Genomic DNA, 27415 nt, shown 5'->3' on the forward strand with positions numbered 1-27415 from the left:
CTTCCATGTCTGACATATCGCTCTCTGATCATGCCCATGTTGAGCTGCTCCTGCAGGACCCCGCCGCTTGCCTCACCCGTGATACGTGGTGGCGCCTGCCGTCGAGTATTCTCCGGGACTCAGTCGACGTGGAAAGCATACGGGCTGCCATTGACTCTTACTTCGCTAGTAACGATATCCCAGAGACGCCCATTCCTGTGGTGTGGGACGCCTTCAAGGCCATGATCCGTGGGCACATGACCTCTCTCTCGATTGGGCGGGCGGCCCGGCTTTTGGAAGATAACCTCTCAAAGGACATAAAACTAGCTGAAAAGTGGGATCAGGAATGTTCCTCTCTGGCGTCTAGGCGGCGGCTCGCTTACCTCCGGGGACAGCTCCGACTCCTAGGTACTAACAGGGCTGAACAATCTTTATTGGCTCTGAAACAGTGGTATTTTGAAGGGGGAGATAAGGTGGGCAGGTGGCTGGTGAGACGTTTGAGGGCTCGGGCAGCCAAGGCCCATATAGCCAATATTCAATTGCCAGATGGTCCGAGAGTTACCTTGGAGAGGGATAAAAGCGAGGCGTTCAGGGATTATTACGCCACACTTTATTCGGCGGAGGCACTGTCGCCGGATCTGGTAACAGACGTTCTGAACCGGTATACTTGGACGCCGATACACCCCCACCACGCCAGGACCTTAGAAGGTCCTCTCACCAAGGAGGAACTAACAGCAGCCATAGGAGACCTTCCTCCAGGGAAGACGCCGGGTCTGGACGGCCTGCCCCTGTCCTCCTACCGCATGTTCCAAGCACAACTCCGGCCTTCTCTTTTACGGCTGTACAACTCCTTTAATGACACGGACAGACTATTGTCCTACATGGGTATGGAAGAGATAGCGCTCATACCTAAGACAGGCAAGGACCCCACTCTTTGTGCTTCCTACCGACCCATAGCCTTGTTAAATACAGACCTTAAAATGTATACTAAATTACTTGTGAAACATCTGGATCCCCACATGCCAGGACTGGTGGAGTCGGACCAACTTGGCTTCATCCGCAATCGTCAGGGGGCAGATAACATGTGTAGAATTGCGCACTTGGTGGGGAAAGCACACCACTGGAACATACCGGCCTGCCTCCTGTCGCTTGATGCGTAGAAGGCGTTTGACCGGGTGGACTGGACCTTCCTTCGGGCGGTGTTGCAAAAAGTCGGGCTAGGTCAGAATATCTCGCTCCGAAGGCCAGGATTAGGGTAAATGGGAAGCTTACTGAACCCTTCTCATCCCTCATCCATAGGGGTACTAAGCAGGAATGCCCTTTCTCAACCTTGTTGTTTGCCCCTGTGGTGGAGCCCCTAGCGGAGCTGATCCGGCAGGCATCGGATATACACGTATCTCGCTTGAGAACAAGGTGGCCCTCTATGCAGACGATCTTATCCTTACACTAAAGCGTCCCCAAGTGTCCCTCCCAGCACTTCACTCTCTGCTACGGGTTTTTGAGCGGGCCTCAGGCCTTAAAATCAATCACGACAAATCTTGGGCCCTCAACCTTACCATTCCGAAGGAGGAGATACTACTCCTAGAGAAGCTTGCCGCGTATCAATGGGCCTCCAGCCACATCCGCTATCTCGGCCTCCAGTGGACTCCCTCCTAGGATACATGGACTCAAGTAAACTGGCGGGAGTGTAGGAAGGCTGTCATAGAAGAGCTGCAGGGGTGGAAACCCTTGACGATGTCATGGTTGGCAGAATTAATGCCATTAAGATGTCGATCCTCCCTAAAATGTTATATCTATTTCAATGCCTCCCCAAGCCTATTCCACAGCTCCAACATGAACTTACGACATTTATATGGGGCAGGAGTCGGCCACGTTTTTCTCATAATGCTCCTCATGGCACCTCGAGACAGGGGAGGGTTGTCCTGTCCCAACCTCATGGATTACTAGTGGGCCTCACACCTCCGCATTGCGGTGGAATGGACGATGACTGAGAGCGAGAAGGATTGGCTGCATATGGATCGGATGGTGACTGGGCGTACCATCTGGGACCTCACATGGCACCACCGGGCAGCAGGCTCTAGAAGCGCTTATATAGCAGTGCCCACTAAAACGGTCCTGGATATATAGGACATAGAGCAGAGATCTCACGACGTTCCCCTCGCCGCATATTCGACTGGAAAGAAATCTGTTATTCCCTCCGGCTCATCGCACATGCGCCTTTGCTAAATGGGAGCAAGGGGGATGCAGGGAGATCAGCGATCTGTATGAAGGGGGCACGCTGAAGACATTTGCCCAGTGCAGAGAGGAGTTTCGTATTCGTATCCCACTGGAGGCAGGAATGCAATACGCCCAACTGAGGCACTGGGTCTCGGAGTGGGAGATACAACAGGCGGCTACCCGCGCATTCACCCCCTTTGAGCGGCTGGTCCGCTCTTTTGACGAATCCAAGGGTCTGGTATCTCGGATCTATCGGATCTTGCAGAACCCCCCTGCAACGCCTTCCCACTCATACCAACGGCAATGGCAATCGACATCCAACGCAGAAATCACGCCCTCGCAGTGGCACTGTCTATGGCAAGATATCCCCAAAATCTATTGCAGTATCCCGCAGAGGGAGAATACATATAAAATTATGACTCAATAGTACTATACGCCTACGCATCTGAATAAGATGTCCCTGCGTCTTCCCCCTTGTGTTGGAGGTGTCTGACTACATCTGGAGATTTCATTCATGTTTGGTGAGCGTGTCCATCTTTGACCCTGTCCTGGAAGGAGGTCCTTCGCCATATCAAGGGGGTATTGGGGCTCCCACTGCCTGAGGTCACAAGCACGATCCAATTGGGCATCAAGCCTGTTAGTCTAAAGGCGCTCACCCGCAGTGACTGGATTCTAGCGCTTCACATGTTAGGGGCCGCTAAACAGCTCATAGCGTTATACTGGAAAAAAACTGAAGCCCCTCCAATCGCTGCTTGGTTTGTGCGTTTAAGGCATGTCATGTCAGAGCTATGGAACTCTTTACAGCGTGGCTGCACGTGTGCAAGACTCGTTGTAAGGCTGTTTGGCAACCTCTGATTAAATATCTCTGTGCAATCGAGCATGCGTGTTACATGCCTGCCAAGCTTAGGACGCTGCGCCTATTTGAAGATGCTATACTTCCACCTGACCCCGGTAGACTGCCTTCGTAGCCTGATCCCTTGCTTGAGTAATCCTCCCCCTAGATAATAGGCCCGCCCTACTAAGTGGTGATATATGCTCCTCCCCTGCCAGCACACACCACTCTTACTTTCACTGCTCTGTCTTGTCTTTTTTCTTACTCTTTTCTCTCTTGACGTCCTCTTATCCGCTTACTTCTGTCTGTTGTCTTTGGGCCTGTTGCCTGTGCGATAAAGTTACTGTTTTTCAGAGGTCTTGTACAATCCCACACCTAGATGATATAATTTTATGCGCTATGTTACACGGCCGGCCCCTGAGGGGTTGTAGACGACATGCTGTGCTTAAACCCGCTCCTAGTGTTGCCTCCTTATATCATCAGTGAAACACTAACAGACGTGGCCGGCCCTATACAGGGTTGTGGGCTTAACGCTGTGTTCAACCGGACCTGTACTCTGTGTTTTAAATTGAAAATAAAATATAACTGAAACAAACAAAAAACACAGTCATTCACACTGCTTCCATCATCCAGGAAGGGTGAGGAAGATTTAGGCAGAGATACCAGGGGCCCGCACTGAAGCAAACAAGTAAGTGTAACAACATCTGCATTTTACAGTGCTATTTCCTTCTGATTTTAAATCAGGAGTGCAACATATTTGCCAACCCTAATCTTTCACTGCAAACGCGTTCTTAACAAGAAGTGTTCCATTTGGGAACTTTGCAGCCAAGGCATGTTTTAAAAAATATACTTTAAAAATATGCATTAGTCCCAGAAAAGAGCGCAGCAGATTCACCACTAATTCTTGATTTATATCATGCTTTATGACAAGGAGTGCCCCATTTGGGCATTTTTTCCGCCGAGTCCCACCAACTGCACAAATATATTTGTAAATAAATACCTTTAAAACAGTTCTTTCCTCGTCGCTTCTCAGTTCCCAGACTCTGGTCTGTCTTTTGTGTGTGTTGTTAGTACTCAGAAGCAGGGCACTGTAGGGCATATGCATTGCCCATGCTCCTCAGTCTTTCCACCAGGGAGGTCGAATGCTTCTTTCCCACTCCGTATGCCCCTCACCACCCCTTTTCTTCCTAAGTGCCATTCTATTTCTGGTGCCTTGCAGAAGTTTTAAGATCTTCTTAGAGTTTCTAATTGCTCAGATGGGTGTAATGTCTGATATTTATATTTTTCCCTTGTCTTTATTCCTTGATTTTGCATGTGAGGAAGTGTTACTCATAGCCATTGAAATGTCACTCAATTACACTGAAATTAAGAAAATCTCACACATAGCAATCTGAAACCTTGGCAGCTATGTACTCTGCACCTGCGACCAGGCCCGGACTGGCCGTTGCGGGCACCGGGCAATCCCCCGCAAGGGTGGGGGCCGGTTTTGGGCCCTGGGGGCCGGTTTTGTTACAGGGCCGTTTTTGCAGCATAGCTGCAAAATCAGCCCTGTAACAAAATTGGCCGAAAACCGGCCCCGGCAAAGAGCTCGGTTGCACCCCCAGGTGCCGAGCACTTTGACAGGGACGGTTTTGGTTCTCAGTCCGGCCCTGCCTGCGACTGGTAGAGTGCAGGCACGATTTCATGGTAATGCTGTTCCCTGGAAAGGCTGGCCACGCTTGGATGAGTCAAATTTTTGACAGGAGCCAACAGTTTGTGAATTGTGAGATGAGCCTCTGAATGAGATAGCTAACGGTGGGGGCCGAGGAGAGAAAGTACTTGCCTGAGTCTGGTCTCTGTGTCCATTCCTCCTTGGACCGCGGGCGGGACAGGATCATCTGAGCTCCATCCTTCTCGAGATCCGAAGCTTCCAGCACCTCCCAGTAGTGCCTCCATGTTGCTCCAGGGTGCCGCTCCATATCGATCAGAAAGGCTACAGTCAGTGACAAGCACGTCATCCAAGGGTTCGCATAGATATCCAGTTGCCGGAGGGCCTACTCACTTTGTCCCATGGACTCAAGGGGCAAAATCGTCCCTGTGGTAAGCAAAGTTCGAAGTGGTGGGCTAACAGAGCTCAGCAGCGAACCACCATCTTGCGCAGACACTAGCCGAAGACCACCCCCACCCCTTTGTGTCTCATTTCTATTCCACAATCTGCAGATGCCAGGTCCAAACCACTGTGTTATTTGAATAATTCTAAGTCAGGCTTTTAACCACAGTGCAGAGAAGGAGCAGGTAGTGTCTATAAAAGGTCTCCTGTGTCAACTGAGCCAGGGTCACTCACCTAGCCTGGTAATTCTTCACTTGCTGCCATGTAAAATGCACCACTGTTTTTGTTTTTTTGTTTTAACAATACCACGACCACCACCCACAAGGTGCTTATTCACCGTTATTAAACTGATTACATTTTAAATAGACTCTAGGTACACATCAACCACAGTAAGTGAGCATGCGACTGCAACAAAATGGAAAACAAGTGGAAACATATTCGCCTTGCTTTGATGTTACATACAACAACTGGTCATCTTCAAAGTAAAAGGCATGGTGAGGGGTGAACACTATACAACAGTTCCCGTCTGTTTGTACGTCACATTATTTCATCATATTCCTGCCAAGAGTTCAGTGTAGGCATCATCCCTTCTTCTACACGATATGGCATTTGTTAGATTAATCGGGGTAGGTAAGCCCTCAGCGTCAGGTACTGATAACTAGAAACAACATTCTAGCTCATTTCAAAACAAGCAGGATCTCACAACACACTAAAGGACTATGAGACAAGGGTTTTTATGAGGTCTTTGACAACGACTTTTACTTACACAGAGAGAGCTCTGCACATTGTAGATATCAATACCGCCTTTTATTAGGTTGCAGTCGTGCTACAGGCTTAGCTCTGTTAACCAGTTTAAAAGCGCCCTGCAGCCATGTTGGAGCATGAGATGTTCTGTAACTGCTTAAAATAAATGCTCAGTCAACGGGCGTATTCTACTGTCACGCTCGTACAACACTCAATTATGGATGTTGGAAATGTTTTGGGACTGTGCATCCCTAAAGCAAAGGTGATGATTATACGGCCAAACATGGGTTAAATTATGCTCACATAATTACTGGTTCATTTCCCTTGCTGAGAATGATCATAATGGCCAACTGCAGAGTTAAAAAAAATCTTGTGCTTGGTTTGGCTGTAATCTGGTGTCTCCATGAAAGGCTGACAACTTTTTCAACAATAACATGTAGTTTCCAATTACATTACCCTGTTGCTAGAGCAGATTAGTGGTTTTACACAAACGCTTTGCAAATAGTGAATTCAGTTTAATTCGGAAATCACAGTTACCTTAAATATTGGTAGTAAAGCACTGGAATTCGATGTCACTATTATTAACTTGGTCACTAGTGTGCAAATGTGTTATCCTTGAGACGTATATAGTCACTGGGTGTTGATTTCTTGTCTCTATCGGAATGCAATCATTTTAAAAGGAAACAATCGTTTTAAAACACGAATGCAAACTATTTTAAACTGTATCCATTATTCTAAAGATTAAGTATTCCAACAAAAGTGAAAGATTTTCCACTATTTATTTTTTTAAAGATAAAATTGTCACCGATTTATAAAAAGTCCACTGGAAATAAAACCTTAGACTTTCTTGAATTTAATTTCCCTTTAGAGTGAACATACTTCTAACTCAAGTGCCTTAAGGAAATTCTAACCAGATTTATTTTCAAGATACTCAAATCAAAATTAAAATATAAAAGTGAAACTACATGCACATGAAGTTAAAAAAAATAAAAGCAAAATTGTCCTAACATGCTTTCTTTTCCTTTAATAAAGGGAGGACTTACAATAAAGTAATGTTCCGTTTTTATCAATTATTATTTGGTCCTACAAACAGCAGGAAACAAGATGCCCTGTGTTGCAAAGAAATCACGAAATATGACACCGTAGACAACAAAACAACCTCTCCAACTCTAGCAGAAGCCTGCGTTCTTAGTTATTTCAAATTAGACCTCTTCTTGGGGAATTTTTAATTATCGCATTTTAGAAACATGTTCTGTTATATACTCAAACACCTCGCTCCCATGCGAGAATCTTATTGGCATTCTCTGAGAGGCATGTGTTCTTGAAATTGCATTCAATGTTCTATATTACTCGACCAATGATTATGCCAGAGGCTTGTTACTTAGAAGTGCTCAAGAAGCTCTGCTGGACTTGTCCCTGCTCAATAAATATTAGCGATAAATCAATGAACACCTTGACTGTTACAAGAAATGTGTGTGTGGTGATGGTCCATCATACTCTGAAAAAGTCCTAAATATAACCAATTACAAGTCTTTTCAGAAATTGCTGCTTTACCCAGTTTTTACCTACTGAACACAGGTTAACTGTCTTTGATATATACCAGCATACATTAAGCGACTGCCATCTAGGGAAAAGTAACCCAAATAAGAGACTAGCTTCCACACATATTTGCAGTGTTGATAACACTGCTTAGTTTTTCATAATTTATACAAACTACTACACAATAGTGTATTCGGTGCCCAGCTCCCAATACCACAGCTACCCCATGTGTATAGTTATCAAATAGTAATCACCTCTCTTCTGTTGATGACCTTAGTAAACCAGAAATTACATCAATAATATAGCCTTATACCAGCCATTACAAGCCCGGAGCACTCCAATGTTTTCAATTGAGCTACCTAATTATTTGTGTTGTCCAATCAATAATCTGTTACTGCACTGAAAAAGTGGCTGGTGTGACACAACCATTTCATGGCTTGTTTAATACGGTCCCGAAACTGGAGAAACCTTGGAGTAACCCCTAGCAAACAAATTCACAACACCTTGCAGCTAAAGGCATAACATTCCTAAACATGCGGAGCATTTCCGTCCTGGATATCAGGTTTAAAGCTTGTTCAGCTGTTGCTATATTCAGCAGAACAAGCTGTGAGGAGTCACTGAGGTCTGCTAACACTTGCATCATCTGCCAGACTTCCATCTGCATGACAAGAGTAAGATCGCTCACTTACAACCAGGCCTAGGCCAGAGGCACCACAAAACGCAGGTTGTTATTCCTTTAGTTATGCGGGGAAGATGAATGCAATATATTTGAGAAATGGACTAATACATATGCAATTTGAACTGCTGCTTGGCCCATACTGGTGTCATCCTCGCCTGAATTCTCTTGCCGAGTATTCGGGAGACTTTCTGGTTAGGCTACATTACCTTAATGGTCTGTGAATTTTTAAACATTGAAATTAGGAGGCAGTAAGCCATTTAACGTTTCTAGTATCACTGAGAGGAGAACAAAATTACATGTTTTTACTTCCATTTTCCTCTGCATGAGAGTAGAGGGAGATCCAAATACGCAGAAAGACCACTGTAGCTTAGTGAGGCACCTCACAGATGTATTCAGCTCAGGGTAAGTTATACACTTGCACATTCAGTGGTGAACAAAGGATGAATGACATAACATTAGTTTGGAATATGAGCTCTGAAGCGACAACGCGGGTGGGCCACTGTCACTTCATGTGTGAGATTAATTAAATAATATACTGTACAAAGCTTTATAATATTTGCAAGTTCCAGGACATTAAGTCATCGCTACTCAAAGAGGTTTTATGAAATAATTCACCCACAGCCTGACTATGCACAAAAATTGACTCTGGTTTCCATACATCACTACCCACACTAGCAAACGGAACAACAAAAGCCTGCATGTAGTAGCAAAAGTCGGTCCTAACCTTAGTCCTGTACTAGCATTACATCCGCTGCCCCCTGAAAGAGGTAGAAGTCACAATGCCACCGGCTGATGTGCATGGTGAAGTGGGCCTCCGAAGAGTTATCCTCAGAGATGCAGACTACTCTCTGGAGGTTGCCCGCTTAGATTTTCAATACTTTGCAACAAAGGGAGTCTATATATTTTTATAAAGAAGGAAATTGGACCCTAGGAATTTGCAGGGGCTTGCAACGTTGACATTAGGAACCACATTGTCCACTCCAAATTACAGTACCAGTTCTGTACTGAAAAGCTAGTTGTAGTAACAAGTTTCTACAGTATCCAGAACATAAGAGGGACACTGAACCTAAAAAGGACAAGCATTTACAATGCAATGGTTTCGCCTTTGGAAAAGTTAGAGCTATTGGCATTGTAAATGACAAAATTTGTATTTATGTGTTGGTTTTGAAAACAGATAAATAAATGGCATTGTCATTTACATTGCCATTAGCTTAATCTCTTGCAAATCCGAAACCTATTGTACCCTACGGACGACAGCAGACAGCAATTACTACCACACACACACACCCAGAGCCACACACACACACACACACACACCCAGAGCCAGCCACACACACCCAGAGCCAGCCACACACACACACACACACACCCAGAGCCACACACACACACCCAGAGCCATACACACACACACCCAGAGCCACACACACACACACCCAGAGCCACACACACACACACCCAGAGCCACACACACACACACCCAGAGCCACACACACACACACCCAGAGCCACACACACACACACACCCAGAGCCACAAACACCCACCCAGAGCCACACACACCCACCCAGAGCCACACACACACTCAGGAGAGCAAGCACAGCGAGGGGGCAGGGAAGCAAGCACAGCGAGGGGGCAGGGAACTAAAAGTAAAATACTAAAAATAAAATATTCCATGTCGCAATTAAAGTTACCATCAGCCAGTCACTGGTTAATGACTGTAAAAACATCATCATCACCTATGTACCGAAGGGAGGAGTAAAGAACCTCAGGATGCCCTTCAGTGTAAAAGTCTTCATTGGCTTAGGGTGCAGGTGGGCCTTACTTTTGTTTGAGCAAATGATGTGAACAGGCCCTGTCCCGTCCTGATGCTCTGTTCAGGACGGGGATGATCAATAAAATGATAATGAATTACCATGTTATTTTTCATCTCTGGGGGTTTGGGGATAATTTAAGTGTGGCAACACTCCTCTGCTACAACAGAGGAACTGTCCCTGCGTTCTGCACCAATAGAACTTATACTGACGAGGGCCATGGCACTTATTTTACAAATTAAGCACTGGTCGCCTAGCTATGTAGCTATGTAGCAAGGCTTTGAATACCGGTGGGAAAGAAGATGCATCGACTGTCAGTCCTGCCCACAGACCTCAGGGCAGTGACTAACCAAGGAAGGTAGATAATGACCAGAGTCAGCAGGTAGGTATAAACTGAAAATACACAAGTACCTCTAAAGAAGTTGGTACAGGGTTTCCCCACCCAGGTGCTGGATGAGTGTAGGGAGTGTTCCTCAACTTCAGGCTCAGAACTTGGGTTGATTAATAGGAAAGAACATGGACTGAGGTGGGCACTTGCATGTGAGAGCTGGGACCAATACTAACAGCCCAATATACAATACATGCCAAACTATCTGCTTAGAACAACAGAAGCACTATTAACTACCAGTTATAAACAAACACCATTTTCTTTACTATGCTGATGAAATACCTTGTAGCAGCCACAACAGGTCCAGTGTACTCATGCTCACCATACAGTGTATTCCTGCTGGAGTACCCAGGCCTGGTGGTATACTGGTGGGACCACTTCGAAAGAGATGGTGTCTTGGAAGGAGAGACCCAGATACTGGTAATACCTAGATAGAACAGCCTACACAGAGGGTTGCTGGAGATTCTGACACAGCCCAGTGAGAGATGGCATACCGTAGTGGTAGTAGAGAAAAGCAGGATTGAGGATGCAACAAGTCAGAAAGAGAGGGCTGCGTTAGGATTCTGGCAGAATGCTAATGGCAAAGACAAGGCAGCACAAAATTCAGAAAGAGTGGCATCTCTCCGTACAAGGCCCTGGGACAAATACAACACTTTTGAGAGTCTCTGCGGTCTGCGAATCCCTTTGAGGCTGGATGACCTTTCCACGCACAGCAGCTGAAGCAGCCAAGATTTCCTGGGTAGTAAATGCAATGGCAGAAGCTGGATGGAGAAACTTGCTGACTATTGTCATCCCATCTAGAGGGAGTGCATTGAGTCGTTTGACCGCAACAAGGTGTCCAGTATTCCACATGCACTCTTCAGTATTCCAGACTGCCAGGAGTTCGTACTCAAGGCCTACAGTGAAACAGCACACATCCCCTGTTTGCCTAATGCGCAGGAATGAAGACATCGAGCCCTTAGCTGCAGGGGCTGGTGTACTTTCCATTTCCCACACCAACATAGTTGGACAAAACCTGATATGGGAGATGTTAAGCAGCATTTTCTTGGATTTGTTGGAGGTCATCGTGATACAGGGAAAGAATCATATGCACCCAGAGGCTTGCCTTTGCTTTCAAAACACTAGGTCCTGGCCATCCACAAGAACATGCATGCAATCCAATCCGGGGGGAGGAGGGGTACCCCGACAGCCACTAGGGAGGTACCTAAGCACCACAACAAACTAAAATACGACTGTTTCCCTAGACGGTATACAAAAGCACTCTTGTTGCCAGTAAACAAGGTCGCACCATCACCTGGGCACATGGGTCAGCCCTACACGCCACACACAACACAAGCAGTAAAATTATCAACGCATTTTCAGAAGACAGTCTGTAGCATTAACAATTCAAGAACGAAACAATTGGGCGTACTGACTGATGCGGGCAGAACACCGCATGTAGCAGGTTAACCTACGTGTGATGAAAAAAAAAACGAGAAGTCAACGAGGGGCGCACTGCGCAGACAGGGGCAATGAGGCCGGGGCAGAAAGGTGGACAAGGAGTATGAGTGTGGTGGTTCAGTTGGTATTCAAGTGGGCACGCAGGACGGGGAGTGGGCGGGTTTGCGGGAAAGGTGTGGCGAGCAACGCATTTGTCTGCGGGGTGTGAGTGTTGGGGGCGCTGTTTGGAGGGAGGGAGGGCTCGGGAGGGGACAAGGGTGATTGGGTGCAGGACATGCATCTATGCAAAATGGACGGAATTAAGAAGAGATATTACAGGCAGATCACAGCATGTCGTGTGGATGGCACTAGAGGGTGAATAAGGACTAAAGGCATAATGCGGGAATTAAGCATGGATTATGGATTACTGAACTTGTTGGCCATGAAGGGCGCCCAGCAGAGTGCAAGAGATAAGATAAGGTTCACGTTGCTGAGACTAGGACAATAATGAGCTTGGATGCAAGAACGTGAGCAGGCGCTGTCTCGAAGAAATTCTACTTGGGTTTGGGCTCTGGGGGATGGCAGGGTGCAAAAGCTGAAAAGGGGTGGGAGACAGAAAGGGCGCCAAAGGGAGGGGGAGTTGGGTCACCAACGCAGGCAGTCAAGTAAGACACGGCATAGGGGGTAGTGACAAGGAAGAAGGGGAGTGGGAAGGTACTGGGGGGGATGGGGCACCAACACGAGCAGCAAGGAAATAACAGCGGGGGGAGGAGGGGTGCTAGGATAAGGAAAAGGGGGCCGTCTTAGTAAAGGAAGGGGGTAAGATAAGGAGGCAGGTAGGGCCGCCTAGGGGGCGGGCTGGCGAATTGGGTCAGTATGGTGTGGGTGGGGGCTGCTTCACCAGGTATGCCAGGGAGTTGTGGAAGCCTCCTCCCCCCTCCGCCCTGTAAGTGAAATATGGAGGCAAGGGTCAACACAGCAGGGCCAAAGCTCCACGCATCTACGGAGTCAACAATATATACAGGGAGAAGGATGGGACTGTGGGAAGGGAAGGGAGGGGGGGGGGGGCTGATGTCCAAAGGGGGATGGGGGCCAGGCAGAGCTAGGAGAGGATGCCTATTCAGGTCTCAAAATGGGACGTCGGGCGGGATGGGTCAAGGCTGCCAGGGTACTACTTAGAACGTAACGAAGGGCAGTGAGCGAGGGGGGAGGGGTGTTTAAGCGGGGAGCGGCCAACGCGGTTCAGAGGCTACTGTGTAAAAGAGCAGTGGTTGAATGAAGGGACGGGGCGTGATGGGGGGGGGTGTCATGCATGTGCCTTTCATCCTTCTGGGGCTGATGGAACGGGAGTTACTGCCCCGGGCGCTGGGGGGGGGGACATCGCGGGGGTCGGGTGCTGTGGAGGCACAGACAAGGGTCCTCGGGGAGGCACGGGTGGGATCGTGGCCGGGCGATCCTAATTATTTATTTAGTGATTTAGGTGTTTATCTAGCGAGGACCTTACCCGAAGGCATCAGAGTGCTTGGCAGTGGGAACAATAATGAGGCATGAGGAGAAAATGACAAGTGAACACATTGCAAAAGGAGGCGTGGAGTTACGGGAGGCAATAGTGGATATAGTGAGTGAGCGGAATACAGGAGGTAGCAAAGGGTGCAATATAGGAAGAAGAGTGACAGGGATACAAGAGAATAGGAAGTGCAAGGAGGAGGTAGGATACGGCAACAGAAGGCAGACACTGAAGAACAGGAAGAAACGTACATAGTCAATGTGGCACTTGTGCAGGTATTACAAACTAACACGAGGTGCGAGGTAGCGAAGAGCGGATGTGCAAGACAAAAAGGGACTCGTGCCGGTTGCAAAGGACAACGGGTGGGGGGGCGGGAAAGGAACGGACAACGGGAGGGGTGGGGGGGCGGGAAAGGAACGGACAACGGGAGGGGTGGGGGGGCGGGCGGGAAAGGAACGGACAACGGGAGGGGTGGGGGGGCGGGCGGGAAAGGAACGGACAACGGGAGGGGTGGGGGGGCGGGAAAGGAACGGACAACGGGAGGGAGGGGCGGGTGGGAAAGGAACGGACAACGGGAGGGGTGGGGGGGGCGGGAAAGGAACGGACAACGGGAGGGGTGGGGGGGCGGGCGGGAAAGGAACGGACAACGGGAGGGGTGGGGGGGGGCGGGAAGGGAACCACTCACCTGGACTTCCTCGGCCGGCGGACAAAATTAGTGGCATGGAACGCTCCTCATGAAGGACTGCATGACACGGCCCTGGCTGTAGACGGACGGCTGAGACCCACGGAGAAGGTGACCCGACACGAGGGAAGGAGGAGGCGCACGGGACAGAGGTGCAGGGGACATGGTGATTTCTACTACGGGGGGGAGGGCCTGTGCTCGGGAGCCTCGGGACGGTTGATCGATGCAGGCTGCTTCCTCCTTCCGGCTCTCTCCGCCTCCTCCTGCGATGACGCGGAAGGGGGCTCGGCCGGCTGGGCCAATCCCAGCGCGGCCCGGGCTTGAAGGCGGGCGCTGCTTCCTCCTCTCACTCGGGGCCGCGGCGGTGAATACACGGAGCAATGCCGGGTGGGCACCGGCCTTAAATCTAAATATTAAGCGAGGTGGGCACTCGCTCGGGGTACCACAACAGCGGCAAGGTCCCTGGCAGGGTAGGCACCTGCCAGCGGACAAAATAATCGAAAATCAGGTGCCGGCAATGCCGGACCAGATTCGGGGGCGTTCCCGGCTTTTGGCGGACGTATCATGACGTAGCCAAAAGCCAAAGATTCTCGGGAACGCCCCCGAATCTGGTCCGGCCATGACGGACGCCTCTCTGTTCCAATGGCTAGCCTCCATTTATGGAGCTAGCCAATGAAGCAGAGGGGCGTGTTCAAGTCACCCATACTAGAAACTACAGATTTCTCTGGAGGCGGAGCTTACAGCTCCGTCCCCCAGCGAAAACTAAAAAGGGAACAACCCACCAGGGAAGTAATAAATAAGAACATGATGAAAGGGCAGTTCCCAACAATGAAAAGAACTAAGGAGTTCCAAAAATATAAAATGCCAAGTGCCCACAGACAAGCTAGTGATATTTAAATTATTTTATTTTCATTTATATTTATAGAAAAATCCCTGTCAAACGTGCATAGTACAAAAAATACATAGATCATTAAATGAGGACTACTAATAATTCATCTAACATGAGCCCAGGAACAATAGGAATAAAAAAACGGCACATACATCCCTCAATCATACTACCAACAACATACTCACTCTCAAACAATACATATAGGCTCAAACACCTAATGCCATTCCGCTAAACAACCAGACAACAGAAGCGCCGACGCGCCTTTCGGAATAGTGCCACAGTATGGAATTCCTTCATCAGGGCGCAATTCATCACAGTAATTTCAGCAGGGCATAAAATTCCAAGGTATCCAAAGTCAATAAAGAAGGTTCCCGTTCAAAATTTCTGGGCAGGCAAGAGCATATCAGGCCGAGGAGTCCCCAGTGAGTAGTAACGAAGAGAATGGACAGACAGTCTTGAGGTGATCAATGTCGAGTACATAAGGGACGTTCAGAAAATTCTGAATAGTCAAAGAGGAGTAGGCAAAGGTTTTTATAATTATTTCGATAATATCGGAGGTGTAGGTACGTATTTTTGGCGATCCACAAAATAGATAAAGTTTGCACAGTAGATACTTAAAACAGGCAGCCGATGTGTATGTGAATATCTTAGGTGCCTCACAGCTCTAGGCTACCAATGTCGAAGAGGCCGCGGGAGTCGGGGAAAATAGAAAGGCAACATGATTCTCGCCGTCAGAGTCAAAGAATCTCCACCTCCACACCGCACGGGTATATCCAATGCGCTTACACACTAGTCTGTGGGCACTTGGCATTTTATATTTTGGAACTCCTTAGTTCTTTTCATTGTTGGGAACTGCCCTTTCATGTTGTTCTTATTTGTAACAAGTTTCTACTACAGCATTCCGGCAATTACAGCTTTGCTCTCCTTGTGTTGGAAGGAAAATAAATCTTCGGAGGTAAAAACCCATATCTTTGAAAATCGGAAATACATTTAACAAATTCTATTTCAGAAGTTGAGTCATGGATACTCTTCCCCCTGATGCCGTGGTCATGTCTGCCCACATGCATCGCACATGGAGAGCGAGGTAGGAGGATGGGCTGCTGCTCGCCAACAAGGTTGGACACCTTCTGAAGCTGTCCTTCTAATCGAATATGCTACTTACCAGTATGCATCTGTTCTTGGCATGTAGGGCTGCTGACATTCATATCTGTGCATAGATCGCCGCCTAGTGTTGGGTCCGGATGATCGCACATTGTTGTCCTGGAAGAGTCTTCGAAGTATCACGAGATAGGTGGCTCCTCCCCTGGACAACAGTGCGCATGGGCAGCGACTCCATCCCCAGATTGTTTTTAGCCATTGTGGCAAAGATGGAGTGTAACACCGTGAGTGATGACCATGCTAAGAGTATTTATGAGTGCTGCAGTCGCTACAGGCGCAGGGGAGGAGGGCGGGCAATATGAATGTCAGCAGCCCTACATGCCAAGAACAGATGCATACTGGTAAGTAGCATATTCGGTTCGAGGCATGTGGGCTGCTGAATTCATATCTGTGCATAGAATACATAGCAGTCACTCCATTAGCGGCGGCCGCCTATGCCAGCTGCAGCAGTTTGAAAGAGTGTTTTTAGAACAGCCTGTCCTACAGCTGCCTGCTGTTTGGAGTGCACATCTACACAGTAGTGTTTCGTAAATGTGTGTGTGATAGACCATGTGGCTGCCCTACATATGTCTTCTAAAGGAATATTTCCAAGGAAAGCCATGGAAGCCCCCAACTTTCGGGTGGAGTGGGCCCATGGGGGGACCGTTAAAGTGCGCTTGGCTTTGTGATAGCAAATTTGAATGCACTTAACGATCCACCTGGCTATACCTGCTTTGGAAATGGGGTTGCCTTTATGTTGTGGCAAAAAGGCAACAAATAGCTGTTTTGTTTTCCGAAAATCTTTGGTCCTATCAATGTAGTACATTAAGGCTCTCCTGACGTCTAGTGTGTGGAGCATTCTCTCCGCCACAGACTCAGGATTTTGGAAGAACACAGGCAGTTCTATAGTTTGATTGATATGGAACTGTGAAACCACCTTAGGAAGAAACTTAGGGTTAGTGCGAAGCACCACCCTGTTGGAGTGAATTTGTATGAATGGCTCTTGGATAGTTAGAGCCTGAAGTTCACTAACGCGTCGCAGTGATGTAATGGCTATCAGGAAAGCCACTTTCCATGTTAAGAACTGAATCTCGCAAGAATGTAGAGGCTCAAAAGGTGGACCCATTAGTCTGGTGAGGACCACATTTAGGTTCCATTCAGGAGCCGGTGGGGTCCGGGGAGGAATGACTTGAGTCCCTCCAGAAAAGCCTTGATGGCAGGCACTCTGAAAAGCGAGAGATGCTGCCTGTTTTGCAGATAATCTGCTATCGCGGACAAATGTATACGAATGGAAGCATAGGCCAGATTGCATTTGTATAGATGTAACAGATAACAAATGATGTGTTGAGTAGATGCGTCTAGCGGGTTAATGTTGTGGTCTGCACAGTAAATGACAAACCGCTTCCATTTTGCTGCATAGCATGCTCTGGTGGTGGGCTTCCTTGCCTCTTTTATGATATCCATACAGTCAGGAGGCAAGTTGAGGTAGCCAAATTCTAAGACCTCAGGAGCCAGATCGCCAGGTTGAGCTGTTGCGGATCTGGATGCTGAATGTCGCCATGGCTCTGCGTCAAAAGCCTGGGTGTGAGGTGCAGCCTTTGATGCGGTACCACGGATAGATCTAGAAACGTGGTGTACCATGGTTGGCGTGCCCACGTCGGAGCAACTAGGATGAGAGTCATCGACTGTTGCTTCAGCTTGCGTGCCACCAGCGGTATTAGAGGTGCTGGGGGAAAAGCGTACGCAAATTTGCCTGACCAGTTCATCCATATCGCATTTCCCTGCGACTGTGGGTGTGGGAACCTGGCGGCAAAGCTTTGGCATTTTGCATTCTCCTTTGTGGCGAACAGGTCGATCTATGGATGACCCCACTGCTGGAAGTACAGGTGGAGTACTGATGGATGTATCTCCCACTCGTGCATCTAGTGGCTGTACCTGCTGAGCAGGTCCGCCATCTGATTGTCCTTGCCTGGGAGGTGTTCCGCCATGAGGAAGATGTTCCTCTGAATGGCCCACGTCCACATGCTCTGAGCCAGATGAGACAGCTGTGGAGAGTGTGTACCTCCCTGCTTCTGAATGTAGTACATGGTCGTCATGTTGTCCGTCCGGATCAACAAGACTTTGTTGCACAGATGTACTTTGAATGCCTTCATTGCCATGAAGATAGCCATCAGCTCTAGAAGGTTGATGTGCATCCTCTTTTGCTGCGTTGTCCATAGTCCCTGCACAGTGTAGTGGAGTACATGAGCTCCCCAACCCTGGAGAGATGCGTTCGTCGTCAGAATGATCTGTGGCACAGGCTCCTGGAACGGTCGTCCCTTGCAAAGGTTTTGTGGATTCCACCAATGCAGAGAGTTGTATGCACGACCGGTTACCAACACTAGGTCCTTTAACTGTCCATGAGCCTGATTCCACTGACATGCTAAGCACTCCTGAAGCGGACGCATATGTAGTCTCGCGTGCGGGACTATGAAGATGCAGGAGGCCATCATGCCTATCAACTGCATGAACACTCGTGCCTGAAGCGAGTGTTGAGGTCTGAATTTTTGTATTAGTGATTGAATGCTGCTGATCCTCACTGAATTTGGCTGTGCTTTGGCTGCCAGAGTGTCTATTGTTGCGCCCAGATACTGCCGTATGTGGGCGGGTTGAAGGTGGAACTTTGGGTAATTCTGTGAGAATCCCAGATCGTGAAGAAGGTGAATGGTGTGGGACATGTGGGCGGCACACTGCTGGGCCGACTTTGCCTGGATAAGCCAGTCGTCCAGATAAGGGTAGACGTGAATGTTCCGTCTCCGTAGGTGTGCAGCCACTGTTGCCAGGCACTTTGTGAATACCCTGGGTGCCGTGGTCACTCCGAAAGGGAGGACCTTGAATTGGTAATGCTGAATTAGAATGGTGAATCTGAGGTATTTTCTGCGTTACGGGTGTAGCGGAATATGAAAGTAAGCATCCTTCAGATCTAATGTTGCGAGGAAATCTCCCTGACTGAGCAACGGTAGAGCCTGCTGCAATGTTAGCATGTGAAAGTGTTCTGATAGAATGTACTGATTGAGGGGTCTGAGGGACCTGTCCTTTTTTGGGATCAAGAAATACAGTGAGTACACTCCTGTGCCTCTTTCTTCCACAGGCACGAGCTCGATTGCACCTTTTTGCAGCATGACGAGTACCTCTTGCTGCAATAAGTGCAAATGCTCTGTGGACATAGGACGGTGTCTTGGGGGTATGTTGGGTGGAGTGGATGTTAGCTCCAGACAATAACCGTATTGGATAAGCTTTGTGACCCACCTGTCTGTGGTGATGGACTTCCAGACCGGCAGGGACTGTTGGAGTCTCCCCCCGACCGGTGTTGTATGGTCGGGGGGCAGTGACAAGGCGTCACTGTTTATTAGTGGCGGAGGATCTGGAGCTGTTGTTTCCACGACCTCTGCCCTTGGCGCTGTTTCCACGATATCCACCTCTATTTTGTTTGGTGTATGTGGTCTGCGCTCCACCCTCATTGTACTACATTTGCTGGGACAGCTGGCCTCTGGAAACACCTCTATTGCTTGAGCGACGAAAAGAACCACCCCTGAACTGCTGGGACTGGAGAGCCCCCATAGACTTTGCAGTCTCTGTGTCCTTCTTGATTTTCTCCAAGGTGGTGTCCACCTCTGGGCCAAATAAATGGTCAGGGTTTACTGGCTGATTTAGAATGGTTGTTTGAATCTCTGGCTTGAACCCGGAGATTCTGAGCCAGGCATGTCGCCTCAACATGACACTTGTATTAACTGCTCTGGCCGCGGTATCTGCTGTGTCCAGTGCACATTTGATAAAAGCATTTGATATGAGCTTCCCTTCCTGTATGAGCCTCTCTGCCGCCTCCTTATATTCATCAGGTAGGTGTTGCAACAGGGTCTCCAGTGTGTCGTAATGGGCCCTGTCATACCTGGCTAAGAGTGCCTGAGTGTTTGAAATGCGCCAGATATTAGCTGCCTGAGCTGCCACCCTTTTCCCCAATGCCTCTAGCACCTTTGATTCTTTATCAGGGGGAGGAGCATCACCCGTTGTTTGTGAGTTAGCCCTCTTCCGGGCATTAGAAACAACTAGAGTGTCCAACGGCAACTTGCCTTTAATGTAGGTAGGGTCCCCGGGCGCCGGCTTGTACTTCTTTTCAATTCTGGGGTTAATCACCCTGGCCCTTGTAGGCTCCTTGAATATCTCCCCAGCATGCTTCAAGACACCCTTCAGCATAGGCAGAGTCTTGACAGCCCTCTCTGAGGTGGAAAAGGTGTCAAACAAAAAATCCACGTCAATAGGGTCAGCATAGGGCATCTGGCCAGGGTTCATTTTGATCATCTGGATCAGTGTCCACAGGATAGCTGTACTCCTCATCATCACCTTCTGCTGGCTCCACATCAGAATAAGTGGGCGAGAAATTTTGGCCACGTGGAGGTCTAGGTTCCACCAGAACTGGGGTTATAGTGGAATCCTTCTTTTTCAATGGGATCTTGTACGACTCCATGGGCTGTTCCGGGGCGATCTTTCGTTTATAAATAGAAAGTCTGCCCGTTTCGGCATCGATGAATTGTTCCTGTTGCTCTTCGAGCGAAGGTTGTTGATGCTTTGTGGATGGTACCACAGTTGTTGGGCTTTGGTTCCGTCGACACCTTCCTGGGCACTTCGACGGTCATTCTAGGGATGAAGGCCTTCGGTACCACTTTCGGCAGCAGCGTGAAGTGGATGGGTGCTGACGCCTTTCGAGGCTTATCGGCAGTGTTTGGAGGTGGAGCATCCTTCGGTTCGACAGCCGAATTCTTCTCCCTGATGCGCTTTAGCGAGTCCGCTACTTTCTTCGAGAAGGAAGCGGGCGGCTGCGTCGACTCGACGGAATCCTTCGAGCCCCCGCCAGGCGTGGAGTCGAGGCCCGCACCACCTTTAGCCTTGTCCGTTCGACGCGTGTGTTCGAGAACCTTCTGACCTCCGAGTCCTTTGTCGGTGTCGACGGTCTTCGGCGCCGATTTCTTCGGGTCGACGACCTTGGCCGGTGTTTTTGGTGTGGCAGTCTTTTGCTCGACGCCCTTCAACGGCCTCTTAGGGTCGATAACCTCCTTATGCTTAGTTGGTGCCGATATGCCAGAGGACTTTGATCCGACCAAAGCAACTTGTACTTTCGGTTTCGATTTTGCCTCTTGTGGTTTGGGTTGCGTAGACACCGAAGCTTTCTCTTTCGGTTTCGGTTTTGCAACTTGCGGCCCTTTTGAAATGTCCGAAGCCGGGCCCGAAGGCGGGGCTGTAGAACCCATTGGAAGATCTTGGGTAAGGCCATCTGGCGATCCCTCGACCTGAGCCTTTTGAGGTATTTTGGCCCTATTATCAGTTTGTGGGCCTAGCTCTTAGCTGGAGCCATCTTCCATGGCCCCAAATGCCCCATCGTCTCCTACCTCGTCGACGACGTCTTCGGCATCGAGCATTTCAACATCCGCGTCGTAGCTGGAGTCGACCTCCGATGCGGGATTAGACTGGTTCTCTCGAACCTCCCGGTCTGCTTCCTCATCATCCTCGGCATCGAAGATGTTCACCGGGTCAGGTACCGTCGGCTGTGCTTCCTTGCGCGCTGCGCGTGGAAGTCGGATCGTTTTCTTTGATCTGAAACGGGAACAAGCCATACAGCTGGCTTCATCATGATCCGATTTACAAAAAGAGGGGTGGTGATGAACAGAGTGTCTGAGTTAAACAGACCACTCTTACCCAGTCCAAAGATCAGGGCTTGATCCATCACCGTTATTTATCTCACTGCCCCATCCCAGCTCAGAACCTGGCTATATGCAAATCAGTCTGTCCCTGGCCCAGTGCATCATGGGAACAGGGCAGACTAAACTACCAAGCCAATTCTTCACCAGAAAGGAGACAAGCTACCGGGGACCGGTTTCTGGCATTTCAGCCTTCTTCGGCCCGGCTTGCTTGAATCCTGATGGAGCAGTGAGAAAGGGACTCATGTCTGAGTATACCCCGCCACACCTATAGTGGCCAAAAACGATTTACAAAAAGAGGGGTGGTGATGAACAGAGTGTCTGAGTTAAACAGACCACTCTTACCCAGTCCAAAGATCAGGGCTTGATCCATCACCGTTATTTATCTCACTGCCCCATCCCAGCTCAGAACCTGGCTATATGCAAATCAGTCTGTCCCTGGCCCAGTGCATCATGGGAACAGGGCAGACTAAACTACCAAGCCAATTCTTCACCAGAAAGGAGACAAGCTACCGGGGACCGGTTTCTGGCATTTCAGCCTTCTTCGGCCCGGCTTGCTTGAATCCTGATGGAGCAGTGAGAAAGGGACTCATGTCGGAGTATACCCCGCCACACCTATAGTGGCCAAAAACGATTTACAAAAAGAGGGGTGGTGATGAACAGAGTGTCTGAGTTAAACAGACCACTCTTACCCAGTCCAAAGATCAGGGCTTGATCCATCACCGTTATTTATCTCACTGCCCCATCCCAGCTCAGAACCTGGCTATATGCAAATCAGTCTGTCCCTGGCCCAGTGCATCATGGGAACAGGGCAGACTAAACTACCAAGCCAATTCTTCACCAGAAAGGAGACAAGCTACCGGGGACCGGTTTCTGGCATTTCAGCCTTCTTCGGCCCGGCTTGCTTGAATCCTGATGGAGCAGTGAGAAAGGGACTCATGTCTGAGTATACCCCGCCACACCTATAGTGGCCAAAAACGATTTACAAAAAGAGGGGTGGTGATGAACAGAGTGTCTGAGTTAAACAGACCACTCTTACCCAGTCCAAAGATCAGGGCTTGATCCATCACCGTTATTTATCTCACTGCCCCATCCCAGCTCAGAACCTGGCTATATGCAAATCAGTCTGTCCCTGGCCCAGTGCATCATGGGAACAGGGCAGACTAAACTACCAAGCCAATTCTTCACCAGAAAGGAGACAAGCTACCGGGGACCGGTTTCTGGCATTTCAGCCTTCTTCGGCCCGGCTTGCTTGAATCCTGATGGAGCAGTGAGAAAGGGACTCATGTCTGAGTATACCCCGCCACACCTATAGTGGCCAAAAACGATTTACAAAAAGAGGGGTGGTGATGAACAGAGTGTCTGAGTTAAACAGACCACTCTTACCCAGTCCAAAGATCAGGGCTTGATCCATCACCGTTATTTATCTCACTGCCCCATCCCAGCTCAGAACCTGGCTATATGCAAATCAGTCTGTCCCTGGCCCAGTGCATCATGGGAACAGGGCAGACTAAACTACCAAGCCAATTCTTCACCAGAAAGGAGACAAGCTACCGGGGACCGGTTTCTGGCATTTCAGCCTTCTTCGGCCCGGCTTGCTTGAATCCTGATGGAGCAGTGAGAAAGGGACTCATGTCTGAGTATACCCCGCCACATCTATAGTGGCCAAAAACGATTTACAAAAAGAGGGGTGGTGATGAACATCATGATCCGGCAACAGGCACTTGTTGCACACCGGGTGGACGTCGAAGTGAGGATATTTCGAGTTGCACACGGGACATCTTTTGAACGGGCTCCGTTCCATGTTGCTTCGTCGATAAGGCCTCTGGCGTCGACCGGGCCGTCAGTGCCGAAAAGCCACGCGGCTCCTCTGGATGTCCGGCTCTGAAACCGAGCTGGAACAGAACTGGGCACCGATCGCAAGACAATACCAACGCTAAACTAAAGGCCTTTTGGCCAAAGGAAAGTTTTCTATTGATTCCGAACTTGAGTGAACCAATATGCATCCGAACCCAATGGCGGAAAAAAACAATCTGGGGATGGAGTCGATGCCCATGCGCACTGTAGTCCAGGGGAGGAGCCACCTATCTCGTGATACTTCGAAGACTCTTCCAGGACAACAATGTGCGATCATCCGGACCCAACACTAGGCGGCGATCTATGCACAGATATTAATTCAGCAGCCCACATGTCTCGAACCCCCGGCTACAAGCGTAGTGTTTTGCCCCAAAGCTCACGGTCTTTCGTGAGCCTCTAACATCACTGCTATTGTTGCCATACCTACCGCTCCGTCACTGTACCGGGTCTGCTCACGGAGGCAGGTGGATTCCGGTGTATGGCCACGCGGAATGTGGTTACTGCAGGCAGGGTCAGATTGGGATCACAATTCAGCCCGGGCACTCCCAAAAAATTGACCCACATTCCTGCATCACGCCCATTCACGAAACAGCATTTGGCCAGTCTCATCAGGCAAATTTTTTAGAGAAATGTTTGACAATTTATGTGTTTTAAAGCTCACAGAGCCAGAAACATTGGTGAAAACTAAGAGTACTACATTTTGGCAGGGCGGGCGGAGTGAAATAAAGTGGCCCAAAGGCCACAACTCCTGATATGGCTATGTTTGCCATCTGGCCACATTTTAACCAGCATTACCAGTATTTTAATGCCCTTGCCAGTAGGAAAATGAAGAAAAACACCTAAAGCTGGTATTTTTTACCCCTGATCGATATGTACTTTAAAGTTTGAATAGTAAACATAAGGTGAAAGCAGTTTCAAATGTGGTGCAAAGCTTCTTTATGATCTACGACTGATAGTTAAAACTAAACAAAGGAAGAAAAGCCATGGTCAGAAGGAATACAGACTTTTTTTATAACTGAATAATGAATTCTCTCTCATTCTTAAGTTCCAGCCTTTGCAGATTCTTAAAAAATGAGCAAACAGGAGGTTATCGGCCAGATTCATCAAGGTAAGGAATTGCGAGTCCTTAATAGCAAATTTTAAGGATTCGCTATTAAGGACTCTCAAAACGGGATTCATGTAGCAATCGCAATTGAATTTGTGATTCCCACTGATTCCTTATTTGCGATTAGCTAATTGCTAATCGCAAATAAGGAAGCGATTTCAAGGGTGCCAGGGGTGTCCAAAGGACATCCTGTAGCACCCCTGTAATGTAATCTACATTGGTGTTGCGCACACACATGTCCAAAGGACATGTGTGTGTATAACATGCAACTTAGAAAAATGCATTTAAATGCCTTTTTCCAAGTTTTCGCTATTTACCACGAGGTTTGACCTTGTGGTAAATAGCGGCCCAAAATTGCGATTTCGCAATTTTTAAATGATTCATGAATTGCATTTAAGGAATCTCAAATAGAGATTCCTTAAATGCAATTCCTCGCAAATGTGCGAATTCTTTAATAGCGATTTTTGCATTTGGGATGATGAATCCCAAATGCAAAAATTGCACTCGCAAAGGGCCAGATTCTCAGAATCTGGCCCTTTGCGAGCGCAATTAAGCTTGATGAATCTGGCCGTATGTTTTTTCATTGTAGTTTTATATAGCGAAAACTCGGCCAAAGGGTGCAATCATATAAGCACCAGTTACATGACAGAAGATCAAATTCATTTTTTTTTTAGCCTTGCGTAATAATCTCATTTGCCCAGAATCACAGGATGTTGTGGTGAGGCTGGGACTCAAACCTATTTCCATAATTCGGTAATATTAAAAGCAATCTATAAGGTTTGCTGTGAAGCCAAAGAAAGAGCCCCATATAGACTCTTATGCACAATTTCTTACGTTTTCTAGCGACATTCCATTAGAGACTTATGTTTCACTCGAGGACACTAAGCTAGCCATCACCTCAATTAAACAGGGCAAAGCCCCAGGCCCAGACAAAATCCCTGGCGTCTTGTTTTGCCGTGATTTGTCTGTTTGGGTCCCCTATCTCAATTGTCTGACTAACGTTATAGCTGCAGGAGCCCCAATCCCCGACACATGGAAAGGGGCAGAAATTGTCCCCATTTTTAAAACAAGCATTTACAATGCAACGGTTTCGCCTTTGCAAAAGTTAGAGCTATTGGCATTTTAAATGACAAACGTTTTATTTATGTGTTGTTTTTGAAAACAGATAAATAAATGGCATTGTCATTTACAATGCCAATAGCTTAATCTCTCGCAAATGTGTGACCTATTGCATTTGCACCCACACACACACACAGAACCACAGAGCCACACACACCCACACACAGAGCCACACGCACCCACCTACCACACGGACCCCCTTGCTTTTAAATGATATCGACCCCCACTAACATGCTGTGCCTGGACAATTTATAGGTATGTTATGACTAAATATGAAGCTAAAGAGTAAGTCACGACAGAGAGCAGCATTAATTATCATAAATACCCTGCACTGTAATATAATGCTAAAGTTTCGTTTTTTGAATTACTAAACATAAAGCATAGAATAATGCGCAAGATGGTTGTTATTTTAAAATTGCAAAGCAGCAGCCCGGTAAAATAAGAGAAGTCGGAAACTGAATGTTACCACTTCCAGCGTAGAGTGAAGAATATTTATTTGACAGTGCACAATTACAACTAAACAGCAAGAGCGATCTTGAATTGGCACAAGCTCGCATCTCAGTGTTCATCTGACTGGGGATGCACAACTACTCTCGGGAGAGCTAGCAAAGCAACTAATTTCGAGAGCCGCCTTTGTGATAAACATGCCCGGTAAGCAGTAGCCTAAAGCCTTTCTTCTTGTCGCCATCACCAGCCAGGAGCTCATTTCATGGACCTGCCCTCACTCGAACTACCCCACTAACTCAGAAATACCACACAAATCGAATACATTGAAATGAATTCGAAGCAGATCATTCGCCAAGCCTGCCTCAAACATAACAAATCGCTCAACATTAGAGTCCCTGCTTCCTCCTCCATTTGTAGTCATCCTCGCACTGTCACAACCCATATATAAGCGATTCCCCTGCCTCGCTACCTCCCAGCGCCGCAGATCCTTTTCTCTACCCTCCCACCGCAGCAGCACCTCCCTTGCTGGCAGCCAAAGCCCGTCTCCCTATTTAAAATTTTGGCCCGGTTGTATAAATGGAGAGGCAGTGACGTGGGCCTCCAAAGCACCTTCCCATCCTGCAGAGTCTATATTAGAGAGCTGCAATGGCTCTATATAAACAGGGAGCCGAGGGGGGAGCCGCACAGAGGGAGAGAGGCAGAGAGCGAGGGAGGAGGCCATGTTGGCTGCCACTGCAGCTCCCAGCCACAGCGGCTCAGAACCCCCGGGGAGCACGGGGTCCCCAAGAGCAGTCTTTACCACTGAAGGAGGATTGGAAAGTATTCCAATTGGGTTTTAGGATATTTCGTTTTATTTTTTGGGACGACTCATAAGATTAAAAACAAATCAAATAATCTTTAATTCGTTTGATCGAATTAGGGATTTATACATGTTCATCGTTAGCAAACAGTAGGATGGATTGTTTTTGGGAGGGGTTTCGGCTCAAATCCGCCACGTTTGGAAGGCGCTTTGCTGGCGGCTTTTGTTCACAGGCGCGCAGAGTACATGGCTTAAAATGGCTCCTTCGGGAAGAGAACATAATCGAGGTGCATAGAGAAAGGGTGAAGGGGTAAAAATAAAATAAAAACGCCGAATACGCTACCCTGAAAATACCAATCACGACTTCTGAACACCAACTTTAAGCCCCCGCCACAAAACCGTAGTATTTGCAAGTGAATCAAGTACTACATGTAACGTCTCCCAA

The 27415-nt window shown here is 48.2% G+C and overlaps 1 protein-coding gene across 1 annotated transcript in view; it reads right to left on the reverse strand.

Annotated features, from left to right (window-relative positions):
* GALNT2 (polypeptide N-acetylgalactosaminyltransferase 2) overlaps positions 1-27415 on the reverse strand; it is an 810495-nt gene that overhangs the window by 746503 nt on the left and 36577 nt on the right. The window lies entirely within an intron of this gene.

The sequence above is a fragment of the Lissotriton vulgaris genome, chromosome 6 (genome assembly GCF_964263255.1).
Source record: "Lissotriton vulgaris chromosome 6, aLisVul1.2, whole genome shotgun sequence".
Classification (NCBI taxonomy): domain Eukaryota; kingdom Metazoa; phylum Chordata; class Amphibia; order Caudata; family Salamandridae; genus Lissotriton; species Lissotriton vulgaris.